The 22,005-nt window shown below is 44.2% G+C and overlaps 1 protein-coding gene across 5 annotated transcripts in view; it reads right to left on the bottom strand.

Annotated features, from left to right (window-relative positions):
- Positions 1-22,005, bottom strand: part of rbm44 (RNA binding motif protein 44) — a 187,293-nt gene that overhangs the window by 165,068 nt on the left and 220 nt on the right. The gene's annotated exons all lie outside the window — the stretch shown is intronic.

The following is a 22,005-nucleotide window of genomic DNA, read 5'->3' as shown; positions in this document are numbered from 1 at the left end:
TATTAATGACCTTTACAGGCTAGTTAAAGGATGCAAATTAATTTGAGACAGCATTATAGTAGGTATTGCCGATGAATCCCTATCAGATTTATTGCAGTCTCAGGAAGACCTCACACCCTTGACAAAGCAAGACAGCTGGTGAAACAACCAGAACAGAGCTATCCTGAGAAATTAAGAAAAACCTTGGTTCAGGAAACCTCCAGCGACCATACAGTTCCTTAAGCACAGGACTGTAAAAGAAGCACCAGAAAAGAAGGTATACTTGGGAGGGAAAGTGCAAGACACCATGCAACCCTGCCTGCGCTGTGCCACCAAAAAGACCCAAGGCACCAACTGTGTCCAGCAAACAAAGCAAAATGTTTTCACTGCAAGAAAGTTGGCCATTTTGAGAATATCTGCCAAAGTAAAACCTCTACTTTCACAGGTTCTAAAGGAAAAGTCTTCACACATAGAGCTATTAATGAAGTTGAACAATCTCCATTAGAAAATTTAATTGGTGAGATCAAAGACCTGAATCATGCATTCTGGACTGTGGACATATCAACAACTTTAAACTAGACAATATAGCAAGTGTAACAGTTTTATCAGACAACGAACTATAGTTATCAACGCATTACCTGCAACTAAAGCCCTGCTCAGGTCTGGAAAAAAAACCCAAACCCGACAGAAGCACATCGGACCAGTGCCCGACCCGGCCCGAGTCCTTCCATTCTTTCCTGCGCCCAACCCAACCATAGTGCACTCACTGCACTTACCACTTTTGGATGGATGGAATGGAAGCTGCATTATGAGTGTGATGATGTCATTGAGACGCTCACTGCGCAGACTCAGTCTCCCTCCTTGACCTCCCGGACTCCCAGCTCAGACAGGCTTTTCGAATTTTGACGCTTACTTACTCAACTTCCCTTTTCCTCCCAGCAGAGGAGAAGGTAGTACTGCGTGTGTCCGATCCGGACTCGGCCCAACCCGAGCCCAAAAGCCAGACCCGGAAGAGCGACCCACCCGAACCCGACACACGTCGTCGGGTCCCATCGGGTTCGGGTCAGGTAACAGGCCTTTACCTGCAACCAGCAGAAACTTAATTACATGGTACAGGAGGGATTGAACTGAAAGTCAAGGGAAAGCTACAGGCAACACTCCAGTACAATGGTAAGCAGATATTGGAAATACTGTATGTTCCACAGAATCAGGCATTTTCTCCTTTAAGTAGCAGAGCTTGTATTAACCTCCATCTTATCAGGAAAGTGGAAGAAGTTAAGCAGCAAGAATCCAGGAGTCACTTCCAAAAAGACTTTCCGAAATTATTTACTGGTCCAGGAAGACTTAAGACCGAATATAACATTATTTGCGAAAAGATGCTAAACCTGCAAGTCTTTTCACACCTAGCAATATACCACACCCACTAACGAAGCATGTCCAACTTCAGCTAGAAGACCAGGATAGGAGTCGTTTCTCCTGTCACAGAGCCTACAGTGTGGTGCTTGGGAATGGTTCCAGTTTCTAAACCTAATGGTACTCTTTGCATTTGTGTACACTTAACTTAATAATACTATAGCCAGAGAAATCCATCCGATGACCTCAGTAGACGAAAGCTTGGCAAAGTTAGCAAAAGTACCATGTTCACAAAGCTCAACGTGAATAGTGGCTTTCGGCAAGTCCTGTTAGATGAGAAGTCAAGGTTACTGACAACCTTCATTACTCCGTTCGGAAAATTTTGTTTTAATCATTTACCATTCCGTATAACGTCAGCACTGGAAATATTCCAAAGATCTATGCCAAACATTCTACAGGGCCTTAAAGGAGTAATATGCCGAATGGACGACATCTTAGTCCATGGGGAATCTGTCAAAGAACATGACCTGAGGGTTAGAGCGGTTTTGAATTGCCTACAATAAGGTGGCTTGATACTTAATGAAAAGTGTGAATTCTCAAAAACGTCTATTCGTTTCTTAGGACACATTGTTAGTAGCAACGACATAATGGCATTTCTGCAAAAGATGAGAGTGATTAGTGAATACCCAATTCCTACTTCTGTCCAAGATCTTCAACGATTCGTTGGAATGGTTAATACGGCAAAATTTCTGCCCAATCTAGCACGTTACTGAACCCTTAAATACAACTATTAAGGAAAGCTCAAGCATGTTGGAATTCACATCAGGAGTAGGCATTTCAAAGGATCAAGGAAATGCTGATTTCGCCAGATATCTTAGCGCTTTTTTTTTTATTCATTCATGGGATGTCGGCGTCGCTGGCCAAGCCAGCATTTACTGCCCATCCCTAATTGCCCTACTGGCTACAACTGCAGCAGACGACTCATCGACAGGATTGGGGCAGTCCTTTTTTTAAGAACAGCCAGATGGATGTCGCAGACTAGTTTATTATGCATCTCGACCACTGTCTGAGACGGAGATGAGGTACGCCGTCATAGAGAAAGAAGCTCTCACAGTTATGTGGGCTTGCGAAAGATCTTAGATTACATCATCAGCTTAAAGGTCGTCAAAGAGACAGACCACGAATCCCTAGTTTCCTTACTTGATGAAAAAGAACTCGCTAGAATGCCTCCGAGAATCCCGAAATTGTGGTTGAGGCGAATGAGATTCATGCATAAAACAGTATACATACAGGGCAAGCGGCAAACGACAACAGATGTATTATCCAGAGCTACTGTTAACCATCCTACACACAGGGGCCGGAATTTTACAGCATCCCAAAGGGCAGGAAGGTGGCAGGGGGAGCATAAAATGGAGCAGGAGGCTCGGGGCCCCTTCCCGACCCGCTCCCGCCTCTGCCCCAACCGCCCTCAACACCCAACACGCCCCCTCCCCACTAATTGACCACCCTTGCCTCGCCGGGGCATGACCGAGCATCCCAGGTGAGGCAACAAAAACTTACCTTGGTTTTGGAGCTCCTCGACATCATCTTCTTGAAGCTGGGCTGCAGTCCCAGCAGCCACCACCGTTCCCGGTGGCGCTGCTGGGACTAAGAGCTTCCAGCCCGCTGATTGGCTGGCAGCTCCACTAGGTGGGACTTCCCGCCTCCAGCGGGTGGAAGACCCACCTCCAAACAGTTAAAGGCGGGGGAACCATAAAATGCAGGTCAGATCCCCAAGCCAGGCGGAAGCGGCTCCCGTCTGAGGGAAAATTCCCCACCAGGATGTTAACTTCATTAATGAGATCGCATCATATTCTCAGTTCACTGCATCACAATGGCCGGCATGCTCAGAAAAGCTCCAAGAAATTTGTCACGCTCAGATGCAAGATGAGGAATGCATCCATATCTGCAAATATAGCATGCAAGGTTGGCCACAGCAGCGTCCCAGTGATAAGGTCATGAAAATCTTCTTTTGAGCACTGAAAGCACTTTACTATTGTGGATGATTTGCTCGTATATGACGAGAGGCTGGTGATTCCGGTCTCACTCTTGGCAGAGTTCTTGGAAAAAATACACCAGGGCCACATGGGTATCATGAAATGCAAAGCACAGGCTCAGTCATCCATGTGGTGGCTGGGAACATAGAGAGATATAGAAGAAATGATTTCTAATTGCCAGGTATGCACAATGCACAGACCAGAGGGAACCCTTATCTCGACCCAATTTCCAACCAGACCATGGGAACATCTGGGGATGGATCTATTCACGTTTAATGGAAAATCCTACCTGATTGCTACTGATTATTTTTCCAAGTGGATCAAAGTCAAATGCTTGTCCACAACAACAACTGAGACAGTCATTCAAGCATTAACAGTGATCTTTGCAACACGTGGCATTCCTGATCAAGCTGTTTCCGATAAGATTGCAGAGCTCTAAGATGCAGAGGGATCTGGGTATCCTACTGCATCAATTGCAAAACGTTAGTATGCAGGTACAGGAAGTAATTAGGAAAGCTAATAGAATGTTCCTGTTTATTGCGAGGGAAATTGAATACAAAAGTAGAGAGATTATGCTTCAGTTATACAGCGCATTGATGAGATCACATCTGGAGTACTGTGTACAGTAGTGGTCTCCCTATTTAAGGAAGGATGTAAATGTGTTGGAAGCAGTTCAGAGAAGGTTTACTAGAATACCTGGAATGGCCGGGTTGTCTTATGAAGAAGGGTTGGACAGGCGAGGCTTGTATCCACTGGAGTTTAGAAGAGTAAGAGACGAATGGATTGAAATATATAAGATCCTGAGGGGTCTTGACAGGGTGGATGTGGAAAGGATGTTGCCCCTTGTGGGAGAATCTAGAACTAGGGGTCACTATTTACAAATAAGGGGTCGCCCATTTAAAACAGAGATGGAGAGAATTTTTTTCTCTGAGGGTGAGTGTCTTTGGAGCTCTCTTCTTGAAAAGGCAGTGGAAGCAGAATCTTTAAATATCTTTAAGGCAGAGGTAGATAGATTCTTGATAAGCAAGTGGGTGAAAGGTTATACAGGGTAGGCGGGAATGTGCAGTCGAGGTTACAGTCACATTATCCATGATCTTATTGAATGTTGGAGCAGCCCACTCCTGCTCCTAATTTATATGTGCGTACGATAATGGTCCACAATTTGCAAATTACTACTTCACGCACATTGCGGAAAACTGTGGATTTGTACATCTTACAAGTTCCCCTTACAATTCCCCTAGATATCCTCAATCTAATGGTGAAACTGTAAGAGGCATCAGAACTATCAAAGCACAAAGCACTGTTAAAGAAGAATGAAGATTTTCAAACAGCACTCCTAAACTACAGATCAACTCCATTGCTATGTGGATTAGTACCATCAAAACTGTTGATGAGAAGGAAGCTTAAAACACAACTTTCCATCCTACCCAAAAATTTACTTCCAAGGCTAGAAGTCCAGGGTTATCCGAGAATTCAAGACAGAGAAAAATCTTTTCAAAAACAACAAGCTTATAACTTTAATAAAAGCAAAATACTGAAGATACTAGAAATCTGAAATAAAAACAAGAAATGCTGGAAATACTCAGCAAGTCTGGCAGCATCCGTGCAGAGAGAAGCAGAGTTAACATTTCAGGTCAGAGACCCTTCTTCAGAACTGACAAATATTAGAAATGTAAAAGGTTTTAAGCAAGTAAAGTGGGAGTGGGACAAGAGATAACAAAGGTGAAGGTGTTGATCAAACACCAGGAGGGAAATAGAAAGCAAATGAAGGTGAACAAGGTAAAAGGGACAAATGAAAATCCCAGAGAGAAGGGCAGAACTTCAAGCTTATAACTATAACAGGAGATATTGTACCAGGAACCTACTCAAGTTGTTGGAAGGACAAAAGATATGGGTACAAGACCAAGGCAGAGGAGTAATCATGCAGTGCGGTGATAATCAGAGATCTTATCTAGTACATACTTTAGAAGGTACTATAAGAAACAGGAGAAATCTTATTTCTATTCATCAGTCAGTCAGTCATACATTTGGATGAACCAGATGTTGAACGTGAAATTCAGGAAGCACCAGATACTACAAACCTCAAATGAAAACCATCCAAGTCGAGAAACAAGAGTTCAGAGAAAAGACGACTGATCTTCCTAATCTGACAACAACACGATCAGGAAGAGGTGTGAGGCCTCCTGACAGAGTGAATCTGTGATGTCAGAACTTGTGGGGAGATGGGGTATTATGTAAAAGTAAAAATGAATGTAAAAAAACTACACAAAGACTTGGGAGGAGATGTAGTATAAGGGTTTGAAAGGATTAATGTTTACAATGTGTTACATCTCCCACTATAATGTAAGAGATAATAGGGCGGCACAGTGGTTAGCACTGCAGCCTCACAGCTCCAGCGACCCGGGTTCAATTCTGGGTACTGCCTGTGTGGAGTTTGCAAGTTCCCCCTGTGTCTGCATGGGTTTCCTCCGGGTGTTCCGGTTTCCTCCCACAGCCAAAAGACTTGCAGGTTGATAGGTAAATTGGCCATTATAAATTGCTCCTAGTATAGGTAGGTGGTAGGGGAATATAGGGACAGGTAAGGATGTGGTAGGAATATGGGATTAGTGTAGGATTAGTATAAATGGGTGGTTGATGGTCAGCACAGACTCGGTGGGCCGAAGGGCCTGTTTCAGTGCTGTATCTCTAAATCAAATCAAATCTAAATCAGATCACGTGGAGAGACTTAAAAGGAGAAGCAATGTGGCATGAGTGCAGTTAGACATACTTGTGTAAAGCTGTATATAGTTCTTTAATATGTAATAAATTAGTTATTGTCAAAATTTACCGAAGACTCAGTAACCTCTCCTAACCAAACTAAGCAAACATACAACAAGAGCCACCCAAACCAGTTATCTAGCTGCTGGCTCTGGATGACTGTGGAAATTTGATATCCTGCGGTCCGCCTTCATCATGAAGTCCAAATTTATAACTACAACATTTTGTCACATCACAGAACAGCACGGCAGCAATGAGCTGACATGGCCTGTCAGATTTCCATGGAGTAAACAATTTTTTGAAAAAAGAGACCCTTTTTGTACTAAAAGTATAGAGCTTCCTTTTGTCTCTCAACTTTGACATAATAAACCATAATGAGGTGAAGAATGACCATTTGTGTGAGGTTCCAGACAGTCGTCAGTACCTGTGGAGCTGTACTTAGCAGGAGTCTGCACCTTCAGGAAAGGGAGAAGCAAACTGGGAACAAAATATTTGACACTGAGAAAACCAGTTTTTAAATTTTCTTTTCTCACCAAGGCTGAAGTCAGTACAAGTGTGGCTAAAATAAAAATATGTTGTCGAATGAATCCTCTTCCCACAGGCATACTGCATTCCTGGACTAGCGTATTTACTCTGGCAATTAATAAAAAATAAAATGGCATAACCAAGGCAACACTTTAGATTCTAACAGGCATCAGTGCCTGGGCTAAGAACCAGGGAGGTGCGGTCGACATCAATTAGGGTACCTACTAGAAGTTGCTGTCCAGTGACCCTGCTCTCGGTGAACACAGGATCAGATCCAATGTAATGTTAAAAAGCTTGGCTCACAGCTAAAAGAAGGGAAAAATATGAAACTATATTACAGCTGAAGTCTGTGTGTTCAGAAAGAGGAGGAAAGGGAAAAATGGAGAAATAAACGCAAATAGCAATATTTTCTGTTGCCATCAAAAGAGAAAACATTTCAATGTCAAAATCAAACAGCGCCACTATATGAAATATGATAAGCACTGTTGTCCAGTGAGAGCGCGCGGGGGCAGGAGAGAGAGCGGGGGCGCGAGGGAGAGTGCGCGACGGCACGAGGGAGAGTGCGCAAGGGAGAGATAGAGAGCATGTGAGAGAGAGAGAGCACAAGGGAGAGAGAGAGACAGACAGAGCGAGCGCGCGATCTGATTCACTCCACGTGTTATGAGGAAACGGCTGAAGGCACTTGCTACTGCAAGTGCAATGGGCCCTGATGCCATTCCAGCAATAGTACCCAAGACCTGTGCTCCAGAACTAGCTGGGCCCCGAGCCAAGCTGTTCGAGTCCAGCTACAACACTGGCATCTAGCCAGCAATGTGGAAAATTGCCCAGGTATGTCCTATCCACAAAAAACAGGACAAATCCAACCTGGCCAATTACTGCCTGATCAGTCTGCTCTTGACCAGTGATGGAAGATGACGTCAACAGATTTGCTCAACAATCAATGCGAGTGACTGCCCTTGAAATCAAGGCAGCGTTTGACTGAGTATGGCGTTAAGGAGCCCGAGCAAAACTGGAATTAACTGGAATTAGGGAGAAAACTCTCCGCTGGTTGGAGTCAGACCCAACACGAAGGAAGATGGTTGTTGGAAGTCAATCTGGGACATCGCTGCAGGAGTTCCTCAGGGTAGTGTCCTTGGCCCAACCATCTTCAGCTGCTTCATCAACGACCTTCCTTCATTCATAAGGCCAGAAGTGGGGATGTTCGCTGATGATTGCGCACTGTTTAGCACCATTCGCAACCCCTCAGATACTGAAGCAGTCCGTGTAGAAATGCAGCAAGGCCTGGACACCATACAGGCTTGGACTAATAAGTGGCAAGTAACATTTCCACCACACAAATGCCAGGCAAATCTCCAACAAGAGAGAATTTAACCATCTCCCCTTGATGTTCAATGGCATTACCATCGCTAAATCTGCCAATATCAACATCCTGGTGGTTACCATTGACCAGTAACTCAACTGGACCAGCCACACAAATACTGTGACTACAACAGCAGGTCAGAGGCTGGGAATTCTGCAGCGAGTAGCTCACTTCCTGTCTCCCCAATGCTGTCCACCATCTACAAAGCACAAGTCAGGAGTGTGATGAAATACTCTCCACTTGCTTGGATGGATGCAGCTCCAACAACACTCAAGAAGCTCGACTGCATCCAGGACAAAGCAGCACGCTTAACTGACACCCCATTCACCACCTTCGACATTCACTCCTTTCACGACCGACAGACAGTGGCAGCAATGTGTACCATCTACAAGATGCACTGCAGCAACGCACCAAGAATCCTCAGACAGCACCTTCCAAACCCGCGACCTCTATCACCTAGAAGAACAAGGAAAGTAGATGCAGGGGAACACCACCACCTGCAAGCTCCCCTCCAAGCCACAAACCATCTTGACTTGAACTATATTGCCCTTCCTTCACTGTTACTAGGTCAAAATGGAACTCCCTGGAACTCCCTTCTGAACAGCACTGTTGGTTTACCACACCTCAAGGACTGCAGCGGTTCAAAAAGGCAGCTCACCACCACCTTCTCACGGGCCTAGCCAGCAATGCCCACAGCCCACGAACGAATAAAAAAAAAAACACTTGCTTCTTCCCATGCTCAGTGTTGTGATGTGCCTGATTCTTGGGGCCCTGTTGCAGAGATAGAAGAGGTGCATATGATGATGTGGAATCTGTATGGGTAGAGCTGAGAAACACTAAAGGGCAAAAACCGTTAGTGGGGGTTGTATATAGACCCCCAAACTGTAGTGATTTTGGGAATGGCATTAAACAGAAAATTAGAGACACATGCGATAAAGGAACATTTGTAATTATGGGTACTTTAACCTGCATATAGATTGGGCAAATCAAATTAGTCACAACACCGTAGAGGAGGAATTCTTGGAGTATATACGGGATGGTTTTCTGGACCAATACGTTGAGGAACCAACTAGAGAACAGGCCATCCTGAGTATTGTGTAATGAGAAAGGAATAATTGACAATCTAGTGGTGTGAGACCCCTTGGGGGTGAGCCACCATAATATGATAGAATTCTGCATCAAGATGGAGAGTGACGTAGTTGATTCTGAGACTAGAGTCCTGAATCTTAGTAAAGGAAACTACAAGGGTATGAGGCGAAAGTACGCGATGACGGATTGGGAAACATTACTTAAAGGGATGACGTTGGATAGGCAATGGCAAACAATTAAAGAGCGCATGGATGAACTGCAACAATTGTTTATTCTGGTCTGGCGCAAAAGTAGAACAGGAAAGGTAGCCAAACCATGGCTTACAAGAAAATTAGAGATAGCATTAGATCCAAGGAAGAACATATAAATTTGCCAAAAAAAAACAGACCTGAGGATTGGGAGCAGTTTAGAATTCAGCAAAGGTGGACCAAGGGATTAAGAAGGGGAAAATAGAGTAGGAGAGCAAGCTTGCGGGGAACATAACTGACTTGTAAAAGTTTCCCATAGGTATGTGAAGAGAAAAAGACTGAAGACAAATGTAGGTCCCTTAAAGTCAGAAACAGGATAATTTATTATGGGGAACAAAGAAATGGCTGACCAACTAAACGCATACTTTGGTTCTGTCTTCACAAAGGAGGACACAAATATCATACCAGAAATGTTGGGGAACACAGGGCTTAGTGAGAGAGAGCAACTGAAGGAAATCGGTATTCGTAGAGAAATGGTGTTGGGGAAATTGATAGGATTGAAGACCGATAAATCCCCAGGGCCTGACGGTATGCATCCCAGAGTATTTAAGGAAGTGGCCCTAGAAATAGTCGATGCATTGGTGGTCATCTTCCAAGATTCTATAGATCTGGAACAGTTCCTACAGATTGGAGGGTAGCTAATGTAACCCCACTATTTAAAAAAGGAAGGTAGAGAGAAAGCAGGGAATTATAGACCAGTCAGCCTGACCTCGGTCGTGTGGAAAATTCCAGAGTCCATTATCAAAGATTTTATAGCAGAGCACAGAGAACAGTGATAGAATCGGGCAGAGCCAGCATGGTTTCACAAACAGGAAATCATACTTGACAAATCTACTAGAATTCTTCGAGGATGTAACTAGTAGAGTTGATGAGGGGAAGTTAGTGGATGTGGTTTATTTGGACTTTCAGAAGGCTTTCGACAAAGTCCCACATACGAGATTACCATGTCAAATTAAAGCGCATGGGATTGGGGGGTAGTGTATTGCAATGGATAGAAAATTGGTTGGCAGACAGGAAACAAAGAGTAGGGATAAATGGGTCTTTTTCCGAATGGCAGGCAGTGACTAGTGGGGTACCGCAGGGATTGATGCTAGGACCCCAGCTATTCACAATATATATTAATGATTTAGATGAGGGAACTAAATGTAATATCTCCAAATTTGCAGATGACACAAAACTGGGTGGGAGGGTGAATTGTGAGGAGGATGCAGAGAGGCTTCAGGATGATTTGGACAAGTTGAGCGAATAGGCTAATGCATGGCAGATGCAGTATAATATGGATAAATGTGAGGTTATCGACTTTGGTAGCAAAAATAGGAAGGCAGATTATCTGAACGGCTACAAACAGAGAGGGGAACATGCAGCGAGATCCGACTGTTCTCATACACCAGTCGGTGAAGGCACGCATGCAGGTCCAACAGACGGTAAAAAAGGCAAACGGTATGTTGGCCTTCATAGTGAGAGGATTCGAGTACAGGAGCAGGGATGTCTTGCTGCAATTATACAGGGCCTTGGTGAAGCCACACCTAGAATATTGTGTGCAGTTTTGGTCTCCTTATCAGAGGAAGGAAGTGCTTGCTATATAGGGAGTGCAGCGAAGGTTTACCAGACTGATTCCTGGGATGACAGGACTGACGTAAGAGGAGAGATTGAGTCGGTTAGGATTATATTTGCTGGAGTTCAGAAGAGTGAGGGGGGATCTCATAGAAACCTATAAAATTTGAACAGGACTTGACAGGGCAGATGCAGGAAGGATTTCCCAATGGTGGGACAGTCCAGAACCAGGGGTCATAGTCTAAGGATAGGGGTAAGCCTTTCAGGACTGAGTTGAGGAGAAATTTCTTCACCCAGAGAGTGGTGAGCCTGTGGAATTCGCTACCACAGAAAGCAGTTGAGGCCAAAACATTGTATGTTTTCAAGAAGGAGTTAGATATAGCTCTTGGGTCTAAAGGGATCAAAGGGTATGGGGCAAAATCGGGAACAGGTTACCGAATTGGATGATCAGCCATGATCGTAATGAATGGCGGAGCAGGCTCGAAGTGCCTACTTCTGCTCCTATTTTCTATGTTAGAATTCTGGCTTCATGATGCACCTTGAAATAGTACTTGCATGGATGTATACTGTATGCCATGCATTCTGTTTGAATGCAAACAAATGTGATAGTGGTTGAGTAGGAGAGAAGAAATTACAAGAGCAAGGCTTGAGCTTGGGTCAGCCTTTAAGTTTTCCCTCTGCTGCTCTTTGTACATGCACCTTCCCATGTAGATTTTCTCCCTTCTGTTATTGGTGCCTGTTCTGCAAGCAGAGGAATAATTTTGAGATATTGGAAGTGTCAGGAGCTTAGACAGTAGCATCCAAAGGCTAACCCTGCTCTCCGGGATATGTATAATTAAATGAGCATGCTACACGCAGCCAGGTTTGGTTTGAATAATTATTTGTTTATATACATTTTAAAGATGTAAGTGTAACAGCAAATTCAGATACAGGTGAAAAGTGGGCCTAATAAATACCATCATGCACAGTCGTAATGTTGCTTTATATGAAGCAACAGCCATTATGCAACACAGGGTTGTCCAACCTTTTCACATGGGGGGAGGGCCACATTACAATTTTTGTCTTACATAGGGGACCGGTGAGACAATTTTAGGAAGATAAAGGCATAAAAAATGTCATTTTACTATTGATCTGGCCAGGTGAGCAGTGGGTGTCAGGCTCCCCTTTCGCCCCTTCTTTTGTTTGACCGCAACAGGGTTTATCCTTTTTAACACAATGGTTGAACTTACCAGCTCAGTGAATGCTTGCTCCTGTTCCTCTAATGTAATAACAAAAGAACCAGACAGGCCTTCTGAAGTTTAAACAAGATGCAAGTTTATTACTCTTAACATTCTAACCTGGTTAAAATACTAAAAATACAATAGACATTCACACGAGAGTCACACACAGATTACAGAGGGAAAACAGATTTGGTGGTTGGATTAAAGTCCAGAATAAATGGAACTTAAATACAGTTCGGAGTCTCTCAGTCCTCAGCTGAAGTTGTATTCCTGAAATTCTCACTGGGCCACGTGCACAGTAGTGAGCTTCTTTGCTCAGGGCTCCTGGAGGCAGAATAGGGAGTTGCTTCTCGTCTCCTAGTTGCTGGCTGTGGTGGTCTGTAGGCTTGGGGGTGTTTCCAGTCACAACTGGATCTTCTCTGGATTTGTTCTGGGGACAGAGACCTGCTTCATTGATGGCTTTTCAGTTCCGACTGTCTGCTTTCTCAGACAAAGCTTACAGTCTCTCCAGAGCTGCGCAGGCAGTCACATGACACTATCAAACGCCTTTGTTGTTTTAATGAGGTTTTCTGGAATCTACTGAGATTCAACGTGCTACACCTCAAGTTGTCCAGTCACACTTGAAGGGGGTTGGCTCTTTCAAAGTCAACGGGTGTAGATGGCTTTGACGACCATGTTAAGGCCATTATGAGGAATTTAATCACAGAGTACCCCATTGCTCTGGCTTGGCTGGATGAGACTTCTTGTCTCCAGTTGATCTTCTGATGTTTCAAATGTAAACTGCAGTGGCCATCTTGGCTGCCAGTTTTTGTAAAAAAAAATGTTACTTGCAGGATTTCCATTAAAAGTCTAATGCAAGGTTCTAATCGATGAAATTAATATTTCCCTTTTGACATATAGGGCTTTCATGTCACTATTATTCAAAAACACAAGTGTGCATTTTGTGAAACTTTAAATGAGAAGATAAATTTATTAACTTACTTTCTCATGACTAGATTGGACACTGATTCAGTGAGATTCTTGGCATTTTTTGCTTACCCAAATAATGAATCATTGCCTGCACACTTGTATGAATCAGAGTATTCTGAATAGATGTCCATCTGTCAGGAGTGATCTTGATCACTCTCTCTCTCCCGCTGTGTTCGCACCCCCCGCCCCATCTGTTTCCACCACCACCCACGACATCCCCCCCCACCTGCCCCACCTACATGACTCCAGGCCCACAGCAATGTGGTTGACTCTAATGGCTTCTGAATTGGCCTAGCAAGCCATTCAGTTGTATCAAACCACTACAAAGTCAAAAAGGAACAAAACCAGATGCACCACCTAGCATCGACCTAGGCATCGGGAACGACAACAGCAAACCCAGCCCTGTTGACCCTGCAAAGTCCTCCTTACTAACATCTGGAGGCTTCTGCCAAAGTTGTCCTAAAGGACATAGCTGCTAGACCGGGTCTGCGACAGGTCGTGAGAAAGCCAACAAGAGGGAAAAACATAACTTGACCTCGTCCTCACCAATCCGCCCTCCGCAGATGCATCTGTCCATGACAGTATTGGTAGGAATGACCACCACACAGTCCTTGTGGAGACGAGGTCCCATCTTCACATTGAGGATACCCTCCATCATGTTGTATGGCACTACCAACCTGCTAAATAGGATAGATTTTGAAATGTAGCAATGCAAAACTGGGCATCCATGAGGCACTATAGGCCATCAGCAGCAGCAGAATTGTACTCAACCACAATCTGTAACCTCATGACCTGGCATATCCTGCACTCTTCCATTACCATCAAGCCGGGGGAATCAACCCTGGTTCAATGAAGAATGCAGGAGGACATGCCAGGAGCAGCACCAGGCACACGTCAAAACGAGGTGTCAATCTGGTTAAGCTACAACACAGGACGACCTGCATGTCAAACTGCGTAAGCAGCATGCAATAGACAGAGCTTAGCAATTCCACAGCCAACGAATCAGATCTAAACTCTACACTCCTGCCACATCCAGTCATGCATGGTAGTGGACAATTAAACAACTGACTGGAGGAGGTGGCTCCACAAATATCCCCATCCTCAATGATGGGGGAGCCCAGCACATCAGTGCAAAAGACAAGGCTTAAGCATTTGCAACAATCTTCAGCCAGAAATGCCGCGTGGATGATCCATCTCGGCCTCCTCCTGCAATCCCCAGCATCACTGATGCCAGTCTCCAGCCAAATCGATTTATTCCACATGATGTAAAGAAATGGAATAATGTGACACGGAAGTATTCAATGAATGGCCTGACACTGGGAAGTTCCGAGGAACAAAGGGACCTTGGCATGTTTGTCCGTAGATCTCTGAAGGCAGAAGGGCAGGTTAATAGGGTGGTGAAAAAAGCATATGGGACACTTGCCTTTATCAATCAAGGCATAGATTACAAAAGCAGGGAGGTCATGTTGAAGTTGTACAGAACTTTGGTAAGGCCACAGCTGGAGTACTGTGTGCAATTCTGATCGCCACATTATCGGAAGGATGTGATTGCATTGGAGGGGGTGCAGAGATGATTCACCAGGATGTTGCCTGGGATGGAACATTTAAGCTATGAAGAGAGGTTGGATAGGCTTGGGTTGTTTTCGCTGGAGCAGAGAAGACTGAGGGGTGACCTGATCGAGGTGTACAAGATTATGAGAGGCAGGGACAGGGTGGATAGGGAGCAGCTGTTCCCCTTAGTTGAAGGGTCATTTACGAGGGGTCACAAGTTTAAGGTGAAGGGCGGGAGGTTTAAGGGTGATTTGAGGAAGAACTTTTTTAACCAGAGGGTGGTGACAGTCTGGAATGCCCTGCCTGGGAGGGTGGTAAAGGCGGGCTGCCTCACATCCTTGAAAAAGTACGTGGATGAGCACTTGGCACGTCATAACATTCAAGGCTATGGGCCAAGTGCTGGCAAATGGGATTAGGTAGACAGGTCAGGTGTCTTTAATGCATCGGTGCAGACTCAATGGGCCAAAGGGCCTCTTCTGCATTGTATTATTCTGTCATTCTGTGAAATGACTGAAGGTACTGCAAAGGCTATGGGCCCTGACAATAGTCCAGCAATAGTATTGAAGACATGTGCTCCAGAACTTGCCACGCCCTAGCCAAGCTGTTCCAGTACAGCTACAACACGGGCATCTACCCAACAATGTGGAAAATTGCCCAGATATACCCTGTAGACAAAAAACAAGACAAGTCCAACCTGGCCAATTCCTGCCCCATCAGCCTACCTTCAATCATCAATAAAGTGATGGAAGGTGTTGTCGACAGTGCTATCAAGCAGCACTTGCTTAACAATAACCTGCTCAGTGATGCTCAGTTTGAGTTCTACCAGGGCCACTCAGCTCCGGACCTCATTACAGCCTTAGTTCAAGCATGAACAAAAGAGCTGAACTCAAGAGGTGAGGCGAGAGTGACTAACCTTGACATCAAGGCAGCATTTGACCGAGTATGGCATCAAGAAGCCCTGGCAAAACTGGAGTCAACGGGAATCAGGGGGAAAACTCTCCACTGGTTGGAGTCATACCTAGCAAAAAGGAAGATGATTGTGGTTGTTGGAGGTCAATCATCTCAGCTCCAGGACACTACTGAAGGAGTTCCTCAGGGTAGTGTCCTAATCCCAATCATCTTCAGCTGCTTCATCAATGACCTGCCTTCAATCATTAGGTCAGAAGTGGGGCTAGTCACTGATGATTGCACAATGTTCAGCACCATTTGTGACTCCTCAGATACTGAAATGCTCAGTGTAGAAATGCAGCAAGACCTGGACAATATCCAGGCTTGGGTTGATAAGTGGCAAGTAACATTTGCGCCGCACAAGTGCCAGGCAATGACCATTTCCAACAAGAGAGAATCTAACCATTGCCCCATGGCATTCAATGGCATTACGATCACTGAATCCCGCACTATCATCCTGGGGTTACCAATGAACAGAAACTGAACTGGAGCAGCCATATAAATGCTGTGGCTACAAGAGCAGATCAGAGGCTAGGAATCCTGTGCGAGTAATTCACCTCCTGACTTCCCAAAGCCTGTCCACCATCTACAAGGCACAAGTCAGGAGTGTGATGGAATATCCTCCACTTGCCTGGATGGGTGCAGCTTCAACAACACTCAAGAAGCTCGACACCATTCAGGACAACGCAGCACGCTTGATTGGCACCCCATCCACCAACATTCACTCTCTCCATCATCGACGCACAATGGCAACAGTGTGTAGCATCTACAAGATACACCGCAGCAGCGCACCAACGTTCCTTAGACAGCACCTTCCAAACCCACGACCTCTACCACCTAGAAGGACAAGGGCAGATGCCTGGGAGCATCACCAGTTGCAAGTTCCCTTCCAAGCCACACACCATCCTGACTTGGAACGGTGATATAGTTCCTTCACTGCTGCTGGATCAAAGTCCTGGAACTCCCTTTCCAACAGCACTGCTGGTGTACCTACGCTACATGGACTGCAGCAGTTCACCACCACCTTCTCAAGGGCAATCAGGGATGGGCAATAAATGCCGGCCTAGCCAGCAACACCTACATCCCATGAACAAATAAAAAAAACTCCCTCCTCTTGGAAAACGTGACTACACTGGCATTTTCAACAGAACCCCTGAGTGTTAAGAGATCCCAATACAGTGGGACTACTTCTCTTCAATATTCACACTATTGCATGGAGGCCTTGGACTCATCAAAAAATCTTGCCCAACTTCCATATGACTGGAGATCAGATTGACAGCAATGACACAGCGATCACTAACCTCACCACGATGCTTGGGACTACTCCCATACAGATCGTGGCACATTAAGCTAACAGAGTAACCAGCAGCAGGTACATGGCTACACTAGACTCGATTGAAGTTTTCTTTCATGATAATGCTATATTCAGCCCAATTAGTCTCCACCCACTTGCTCAAATAACAATACATGTGCCAGAAAGAAGGCAGAACTACAGTCACTGCAGCAGTGGAAATGGTGGCACTAAGTGAAGGGCCTTCGCAGTTCAAGGAGGATTTGCGCCATCTCAGTCCCAAGCAGCTCCTCCTACACCGGACAAATGAAAAACCACACAAGATAACTTTCACAATATCTCAGTTCCTCCTTCCAAAATTTAGTAATTCGCGTATGGTACAGGTCCTCAACCTACATCATTATCAATTGGATGCACCACAGTAATTTAAAAAAATTCATCCACAGATAACAGAAATAGGTTGGTTGCAATTTATTTAATTTCTTGTCCCAGAGTTGACTTCTGATGGTGCAGACTGAGATAGCAGATCATAGAATGGGCACTCATGGTAGTTCATTAGCGGAAAACCATGCTGGTGGTGCTGCTTAGGGCCACTGCATAGTGGCCAGGAAGGCTTGTTAAATCGTTGGCTCGGGGACTTCAGTGAAGACCTCCTCTACAAGAGCTTGCTGTATCACTTTCCAGACTGTTGTCGTATTTCAGCAGTTACATAGTCAGGGTCACTCGCAGTAGCTTCAGATAAGTCTTTTGCTTCATTAGGCATCTTTGACATGCAAAGCTGTGTACCATGCAAAAGAGAACAATAATCTTGGAGATAAAAAAAAAGTTCTGAAAATACTCAGCAGGTCTGGCAGCATCTGTGGAGAGAGAAGCAGAGTTAACATTTCAGGTCAGTGACCTTTCATCAGAACTGTTGTATATCCTCAACCAGGCTGAAACATGCTGAAATAATCTTGGAGATGTTGGCAGGACTGTATTACAAGGAACCCACGATCTGTCCAGGCAGCTGAATTGCTGTTTCAAAATACCAATAACTTGTTTCATCATCCTAAGTACATGGGCTTTGCTGTATATTCACCCATCTTCTGTGCATTGCCCTCCAAAGTGTACTCGCAAGAACTCCAACAACTTGCATTTATATAGCATCTTTAACATAATAAAATGTCCCAAGGCATTTCACAGGAGCGTTATAAAGCAAAATTTGACACCGAGCCACAGAAGGTGACATTAGGGCAGATGACCAAAAATTTGGTCAGAGGTAAGTTTTAAGGAGCATCTGAAAAGGAAGAAAAAGAGAGGTGGATGGCACTGCAGGTGGTAGCTTGGCATCAGACAAATGCTTTTTCAAGTTAGACTCCTCTAAAAAAAAACACACAAAGGATAGCCTGAACTTAAAAAAAAGTCGCCTTTAATTGTCATGCAGATGGGGTCCTGCCAAGAATGAGGCACACATTACTGTGCCACACGAACATTAAAAACTTAAAATTGCTGCTGGGAAACATAGAGGGCCTATCACAAGGAACTGCCAGGTCCCTCGCCAGAAAAATCTTTTTTGCATACTAGCAGACAGTGTTGGAACAAAGAAACCAGTCCCTGCTTCCCCAATACACTGGTCAGACCAATTTAGTCACATGACAGGCAGTTGGGGTTGTGTGGAATTTGAACATGCCACAGAGTTTTAAAACTAATAAAAACAAGAAATGCTGGAACCACTCACCCAAGGGTCGCTGACCCGAAACGTTAACTCTGCTTCTTTCCACAGATGCTGCCAGACCTGCTGAGTGGCTCCAGCATTTCTTGTTTTTATTTCAGATTTCCAGCATCCACAGTATTTTGCTTTTATTTAAAACTAAGAAAACTCATTGCTCCTGGACTGAGAACATCTCTCTCCTGTTTGCTCCCATCTCTTTCTCACAGAACTGAAGACACATGAACTCCAAGAGAGAAAGGTCTCCTACAGTGAACAAGGTTTAAGAATAATACCGGGCCCCAACAAAAAGCAAGACTACCTATAAAAGGACTACAGTGAGCTCGAAGCACAGTAACAAGGTATTGCCTCAAACTGTTCTACTTATCTTTTCTTCTGCTCTTTTCTGTCTCTATTTGCATGTGCGTATCACGTATGCATGCTAGCATGGGCACGGAGTGTATCCGTAGGCGTTAACCAAATTAGAGTTTAAGTTTAAGCGTGAATAAAATTTTACTTTTCTTCTTTAATCCTATAAAAGCCTGTTTATGCTCATTTATTTGCCTCATAATTGGAAAGTGGTGAACAAGGATTCACCACGGGGGAGCTCAAAACACAGTGTGTTTAAAAATTAAATCCTGTTACAATAAGAGCAGGTGAAGGTTAAAAGTGAACCCCCAGATACCTTTCGCACCTGGTCATAACAGAAATTTGGGTGCCAGCGTCTGGAATTTTACCCACAAACAAGAGAAATTGGAAATAATCCAAATTATTCCCAATCAAAAAAAAGAGCAAGATTAATACAGGTTTTCTTGTGGTTATGTGTGACTGAATACTAACATTTCTGCAACTGAAGCTAATAGCAGTCCAAGCCAGGGTGAAGTAAATTGGGATAAGTTAAAAGCATTGTCTATGGAGTAGTTGAGAAAAATGGCTGTGTAGTGTGGGATCACTGTACATGGCAGTTAGGAAGTCTGAACTCCTAAGGCTAGTGGCAAACCAATTTTCCCTTGAATCTGAAGAAGCAGAAGCAGTGATAGAAGCAGACACCATCAGCGTACTGCTAGCAAAGGTACAATTGGAACAAAGGAAACTTGAATTAGAAGACAAGGAAAGAGAGAGGGGCAGGACAGGGAGAAAGAGAGAGCCTTACAGAAGGAACAGGAAGAGAGAGAGCCTTCCAAAAGTGAAGAAATGAATGGCAGGAGAGAGAGAGAGAAAGACAGGATAAGGAACGAGAAAGAGAGGAGAGAGAGAAAGAAAGACAGGAGAAGGAACAAGAGAGGAGAGTGAGAAAAAGAATATTCCAGAAAGAATCTGAAGAGTGAGCGCTGAAGCGGCTTCAATTAACTAGGGGGCGACAGAGTAACCCCAGTGAAAGCATGGCCAATATGGAGGAGCAGAATTTAGGGCTGGGTACAAAATTGCTAAAACTCGCTCAATTAATGCCAAATTTCAATGAGGAAGATTTGGAAGCAATTTTTTTTTTTTTTTGAGTCCTTTGAGAAACTGGCAAGGCAGCTGAAATAGCCATCTGAGACCTTGTCCCTCTGAAAACAAAGTAATCCAACTGGAAAAGTCCATGAGGTTTATTCCTTGCTGCCAGATGAGAGTTCATCAAATTATGAACTGACAAAGAATGCTATCATTGGGGCATATGAATTAGCACCCGAAGCCTATCGCCAAAAGATTAGAACCCTCAAAAAGCAAGCCAATCAAATTTATCTTGAAATAAAAACAAGAAATGCTGGAAATACTCAGCAGGTCTGGCAGCATCTGTGGAGAGAGAAGCAGAGTTAACGTTTCAGGACAGTGACCCATCATCAAAACTGGTAAATATTAGAAATGTAATAGGTTTTAAGCAAGTAAAGTGAGGGTGGGGCAAGAGATAACAAAAGGCAAGGTGTTGATAGGACAGAGGATCACAGAGAATAACTAACCAGAAGGTCATGGAGCAAAGGCAAACGGTATGTTAATGGTGTGCTGAAAGACAAACATTAGTGCAGAGAGGGTGTTAAGTGACAGAAAACTAAACAGCCTGGCCCCAAGCACAAACATGAAAAAAAGTGGGCAGCCACAATAGAAACAAGCTAGACAAACTAAAATAAAATAATGCTAGACCCCACACCCTCCTAGGCAAATGCAGACTCTAGAAGCAACCCACCAGAGTTGCAAGCAGCATTTACAGGAACCTGCAGAGACAAAGAGACACCTCTAGGGTGCACAGACACCTTGAGGGTGATGCCACACCTCGTCTAACTGTCACAGAACAGTGTAGTCAAGTCTGCATAAATACCCGCAGGAGTGGCCCGGAGAACAAAGAGGATATTAACAAAGAGTCCTCCCCTACAGTCAGAGGAAAAGGGAACCACCCATCCCCTGAAGTCAAAAGTCTTTGCAAGACTCAGAGTTGAGGATAGACCCGCCCACTACTAATGTTCCTGAAAAAAGGGGAAATTAAAGCAGCACTGGCACCCAAAAAAGACCATTTTAATAAGCTTTAAGACTGATGAATGAATGGAAATGAATGAAAGAAATGCATGGTTTTTCTTTCTGTATCTTATATTTCTCTCAAACCTTGTAATGAAATGCGCCTTTTTCTTTAAAATCACATTTCATTCCCCTGGGTGTGGAGGTGTCATGCAGGCCCCCACCTACCAAGAATGAGGCACACATTATTTCACCACAGGAACATTAAAACTTAAAATTGCTGCTGGTAAGAAACGAGAGCCCATCACAAGGAATTGCCAGGCCCCTCGCCGGAAAGACTTTTTTTGCACAGTAGCAAACAGTGTTGGAACAAAGGAACCAGTCCCTGCTTTCCCCAATACATAGAAGACCTGTTCAGACCAGTTTAGTCATATGATTAACTGGCAGTTGGGTTTTTTTTGGAATTTGAACTTGCCACAGAGTTTTAAAACTGAGAAAGCGCTTTGCTCCTGGACTGAAAACATTTCTCTCCTGTCTGCTTCCATCTTTTTCTCATGGAACTAAGACCCACTGAAGACACATAAACCCCAAGAGAGAAGCATCTCCTACAATGAAGAAGGTTTAAGAATAATACTGGGCCCCAACAAAAAGCAAGACTACCTACAAAAGAACTGGTGAGCTCGACACACAATAACAACATATTGCCTCAAACTGTTCCACTTATCTTTTCTCCTGCTCTTCTCTGTCTCTATTTGCATGCACATATCGTGTATGCCTGCTAGCGTGGGCATGGCGTGTATCCGTAAGCGTTAATCGAATTAGTTTAGGTGTTAATAAAATTTCACATTTCTTCTTTAAACCTAAGAAAGCCTGTTTATGCTCATTTATTTGCCTTGGAAATAGAGTGAAACAAACAGCTGAGCAATTATCAAAATGTATCACACTTTAACTGAAAATGTGCGCAAAGCTGGGTCTTTCCAGATATTGTAAATCACCACTTGAAGCTGT

Source organism: Heterodontus francisci, chromosome 7, assembly GCF_036365525.1.
Source record: "Heterodontus francisci isolate sHetFra1 chromosome 7, sHetFra1.hap1, whole genome shotgun sequence".
Classification (NCBI taxonomy): Eukaryota; Metazoa; Chordata; class Chondrichthyes; order Heterodontiformes; family Heterodontidae; genus Heterodontus; species Heterodontus francisci.
The sequence above is the reverse complement of the archived record's forward strand: the minus strand, read 5'-3'. Positions and strand labels throughout refer to the sequence as shown.